Source organism: Gopherus flavomarginatus, chromosome 5 (genome assembly GCF_025201925.1).
Source record: "Gopherus flavomarginatus isolate rGopFla2 chromosome 5, rGopFla2.mat.asm, whole genome shotgun sequence".
Lineage (NCBI taxonomy): Eukaryota > Metazoa > Chordata > Testudines > Testudinidae > Gopherus > Gopherus flavomarginatus.
Window position 1 is genome coordinate 15061056 of NC_066621.1, and position 5150 is coordinate 15066205.

At 49.3% G+C, this 5150-nt stretch overlaps 1 long non-coding RNA gene across 1 annotated transcript; it reads left to right on the forward strand.

Annotated features, from left to right (window-relative positions):
• The first annotated feature begins 562 nt into the window (after positions 1–562).
• On the forward strand, positions 563–3892 carry LOC127052217 (uncharacterized). The gene is made up of 3 exons (XR_007774702.1): positions 563–637; positions 1479–1589; positions 3833–3892. It is a non-coding gene; the product is annotated as an uncharacterized LOC127052217 (long non-coding RNA).
• Positions 3893–5150: the final 1258 nt, after the last annotated feature.

Genomic DNA, 5150 nt, shown 5'->3' on the forward strand with positions numbered 1-5150 from the left:
CAAGCACTTTCCGTATGAAACTAAGATGCCGCATGTTGCAAATAGCCAAGGACTGATGTCATTCAGTGTGACTCCATGAGGGTGGGTGACATGATTCCTGTGTTGTTCTCCTGGACAAGCCACTTCTGCTAATGCATTTTCCACGACTAGATTTTAAAGTGGAGACTCTCTCCTCCAGTGTCCTTTTTTGGCGTTTGATTTAATCAAGATGTCCCATCACCCAAGGCTGAGCCAGTTGTGAGCAGGCCAGACAATTCTGTGTCAAAGCACTGCTCTCATACAGCAATTTCTCTCAACAGTGAGGGTAATTAACTACTGGAACCCCTGGGACTTGACTTAACGATGTGATGGATGTGCCATCATTTGAAGTTTTTAAATCAAGACTGGATTTCATTCTAAAAGATATGCTGTCGCTCAAATAGAAGTCATGGGCTTGAGGCAGAAATTAGTGGGTGGGATTACCTAGCCTATGTTATGCAGGAGGTCAGCCTAGAATGACCATATTGATTTCTTCTAGATTTAAAATCTCTCTCTCCCTAGGCTTTGCTGGTGTGGCCAGCACCAAGGGACATGAACTGGCTATCACCCTTCAGGGACACTGATGCTCCTACATGATGGTGAAGAACAAGTTTACATGGTAAGTAGAGCCACTAGCTGATTACAGCAGAGGACCCCCATGAGCCAGTTTCCTTTCTCCAGGGCTTCCCCTATCTACTTCTCTTATCCCAGCAATGGGGCTGCTTCTGCTTTCCTTATCTCCTAAGCCTTGCACAGGGGTTTAACTGTGTGACTCTGAATGAATGGATGTTGCAATGCAGAAGCAGCCCACACAGGGTGTTGAGCTCACAGGGGAAGACCCAGGGCATGTCTGCTATCTTCCTTGCCCAAATTCCTGTGTTGCCACCCACCTTTGCATCTCTGAGCACACGGGATTAGAAACAAAGCACTGACACATTTAAGAAAGGGCTGGAACAGAGCATGAGAGCAACATGACGATGACGTATCCACTTCTCATCACTTCCCCAGCAAGCAGAACATGCTCCTGTCTCCTTTCCTTCCTCTGCCTGCAGACCTGATTCACACATGGATCTCGGCATTGTGCCTGGACATTTCCCTTCTGGGCAAACCTAGCTTCATTTCCTTTCCCCCTAGCAATGCACCTGGGTGAACTGAGACTCTTATGAAACATTGTGTGGTAGCCACATAGAGCCTTGCTTTAAGAGGGTTAGTTCAAATCTCCCCCACACCATAGACCTGATTCTCGTCTTCCACCAGTGTGATTCTGTCAGTGTCACAGGATTTATTCCTGATTTACACTGGTATAACTGGAAGGAGGCTCAGGTCCAGTAAGCAGAAAGGACCTGATTTCCCATCTCATATACATGGGTATGTATCAAGTGTAGTCAATAGAGCTACACAATATAAGTGGTGAGAGTAACAGATCCAATCTATCTCCCTCCTACGTATTCATTCTACAGGATTTGGCCTCATGGCTCCAAGCAGTGCCCAAGCATGATCACCCAGGTGAATGGATACGTCCAACCGAATGCTTTGACATTCAAGCTAGAATCCCTCTGGCAGAGAAGCAGGTGAGTTTCCTGTATTGCCCTACAAGGTTTTTGGTTCAGTATGTGGAAAAGAAAGGATGGATGGTGTACTGGTTAAGTCATTAGCCTGGGACTTGGGATACCTGGGTTTGCGCCCCTGCTCTGCCACAGGCTCCCTCTGTGACCTCAGACAAGTCATATAATTGCTCTGTGCCTCAGTTTTTCCACCTGTAAAATGGCGGTGATGGCCCAAGGGTGTTGTGAGGATAAATTCATTCAAGACTGTAGATATTCAGATACCAGGGTGAAGGGGGGGGGCAGATAAGTATCTAAGACAGGTTCTTCTCCAAGATATGCTCCTTTAGCAGAAGCTTGTGTATAAATGGAACCCAATGGAGGATGGCTATGCTGTGGGCACTGGTACTCCATCTATCCATGTTAATATGCCTGGCACAGTTCCCTGGCAAGTGTGATCTTCCCTTCCCCTGCAGGGAAAAGCAGCATTTGGTCCTGGGGGTTGGATGTGAGGGGGTTAAGCTTTTCCCGATGGCAGAAGGACAGTGCTTTTCTAACAGCCGGCACGCGCAGGCATCTGCCTTTTCAAAACGCAGAGTCACAGGAGCTCCTGTTTCGCTGTGCTAAGACACACATGGCTGATGCGCTCTGACATGCCTTTTGTGCTGGCAGATCCACTCAGAGAATTAGCGATGGTCCCAGTTAATGCGGCGAAAAGCCCTTCTGTAATCATGAGCATCTGCCTTGGCGAGAGAGATGAAAGCATTAGTCCCCTCCATGCTCACAACAGAGGCTGGGTATGGAAGTGTGTGAGAGCCAAATCCCCAATTCCCTCCCATCCTTTAATGAGTCAGGTGGAACCGCATACACAGCTAAACCACATCAAGCTGGGAAAAGCTGCGACAATTGTATTAGCTGCGAGTTCTTTATTTTTCCCAAACTATGTTAGACAGCGAAGCCCTGCTTTGATCCTCTCAACCTTCCTCACAAGTGTGCTACCCAGTAAGTAACAAGGCAGTGCGCACACACTGTGTGTATGAGCCTGTACATCATAAATTCAAAGGCAGCAGCCCCAAACTGCCTTCAAGCAAGAGGGAGTTTGTAAAGATCTAGGCCAGGGGGTTTACTGAAGCAAATTGGGGGTCACTGACTCTAAGGGAGTGATTGCTGGAGTGGTTCAGATATTTCATGTCCCAGGTGCGCTCAAGTCTGATCAGGTAGCCAGAAATGGACTCAATACTGAGAAAACAATTTATTCTTATTTCGTATGAATGTATTGCTGCGGATGGACAGCAATGGTCTGGAAAACGAATCGTGCTGATGGAACTACAAAGCAGGCACAGCACGGACAGGACTAATCCAAGCCTGACAGCCCTCCTGTGTCCCCAACTGCTTGGTTCTCAAACTCTTTCATTCTGTGGCCAGTGTGAGAATCACTGCTTGTGACCACACTCCTATGAATGGCCATGTGGCCTAGTGGTTAAAGGACAGGCCTGGTGGTTAGTGCTTTAACCACTGAGAGTCAGATGACGTGGAGTTTATGGAGGCATTTTCTGATCTCAGGTAACCCAGGGTAAATCAGGAGTAACCCCACTGGGTGCTGATTCTCCTCTGACTCACCCCGGCTTGACCCCAGTGGAACTCCATTGAGTTGCACCTGAGAGCAGAATCCCATCCAGGCAGAGCCAGATCCTCCAAGGGCAGAGTGCCTTTGGCTTCAACAGGTTTTATCAGCTCATGCCAGCTGCAATCAACACCCAGTGCAATTGTGGAGCCCAGCTCTTGTTTGACTGCATTGGGGCCGTGGACCAGTGGTCGGATCTGTTCTGTCCATTGTACTGCTATGGTAGGCTTTGCACATACCTGTTAGAACAACCTTCAGACAATTAAATGGGTTCGGTGTGCTCAGGCACCCCAGAGGGTCCCCCTTCTCCCCTCCTGCTCCTCCTCTTCCTCCTCACACTTGGGGCTGGCAATGGAAAAGCCTTTCCATTTCTACCAAAGCTACTAAAAAGAAAACAGGTGTCCGACTCTGACCTTGGAAAGGAATGTGGACTCCGTGATAGAGGCGAGTGCAGGAACGCTGTGGGCTTTTCCTTTGTGCAGGGTTTGTTTTGTATTCCCCTTGCCAACTGTGCAGGTGTGAACCATTGATCAGTGTGGGTGGAAGAGTGGAGGAGAGGAAAGAATAAAACCCTCGGACTTCACAGAACGGGGAATTCAATGCAGAGGGCTTTTTTAATGGCTATTATCCCTTTCCCTCATTGCAGAAAATCAAGGTGAAATCACTCAAGGGAAAACACGGAGATCCCCCCTATCTCCACCCCAATCAAAATTAGCAGGAAGAAGCCAAGAAGGGTTTAAAGGTAGCTGCAGCAAAACTTCTATTTCCATGTGTATCCTGCCTGAATTGGATGTTGGAGAAAGGTGTTGCAATGACAGCTCAGGGGACCAAAGTCCTGCTCCATGGCTGTTAGATCAGACCCTTGAAAGCTTCTCTTTCTCCAGCCTTGGCAACAGCAGCTTCATCACATACACTTGTGCAAGCATCTCACCCCTGACCTGGAGGGACCACCTACAGGGCTGAGAGGTGAGCCCAGGCTCCAAGGCCCATTCAGTCCTTTGGCCCCTTTCCTGAACCCACCACCAAGCAGAGCCAGCCGTGGTGATTGTTGTGAAGTGGCTGCCTGTGTGCTGAGAACTGGGCTGGGTCAATTCAGAGTCTTTATGTGCCTGGCTGGTAGCCATGTGCTGAACCACACAGCAGAGGGCTCTCCCTCTGGCTGGCTGTACCATTCCTTACACTGGAGACTGCTCTGCAGTGGAGTGCAGCTAGCAACAACTGATTAGCTTCATTTACATTCCGACACCACCTGGGGACCTCAGTGTGCTAGGTGCTGCACAGACTTGTCTGAGGAGACAGTCCCTGCCCTGAAGTGTTTGCGATCTAATCAGACAAAGGAAAGATTATCTCTATTTTGCAGAAGGGTATCTGAGGCCTAGAGAGACTGAGGGTACAGCTATACAGCCAAAAAACAAATCTTCAGCAATGAGTCTCAGAGTCCAGGGATACAGACTTGCGCTCGTGGGGCTTGCGCTAAAACTAGCCAGGTAGATGTTTCAGCTCGGGCTCTGAGAACACCCCCAGCTGCAGCTCCAGAGCCAGAACATCTGCCATAGCGTGAGCCCCATGAGCCTGTACAGCTGGGCTCTGACACTTGCTGCCGGGTCCACAGGCTTGTACCTTAAGTGACTGGCCCAAGGTCAGAGAACAGGTCAATAGCCAGGGACTGAACCCAGATCAGCTGACATCACTAGGATCTTAATCACAAGGCTTCTTCCCAGCAAACCTGCTGGCTCAGCATCTCAGAGGCAGCATCTGTTGCTGCTCAGCACCTGTTGTGCTGATTGCACTGGCCAAAGGGCCAATGCACCCCAGCCCGTAGCCTTTACTGACAGGGAGAGCTGTACTTGGCTTTGCCTCTCACCGGCTCTCTCCCATTTGCTGCTCTGTTTTCCATTGCACACCTGTCTGTTTCCTCCTCTCCTTCCCCACAGAAATAAGTCTCCCCTCTAACACACACACAC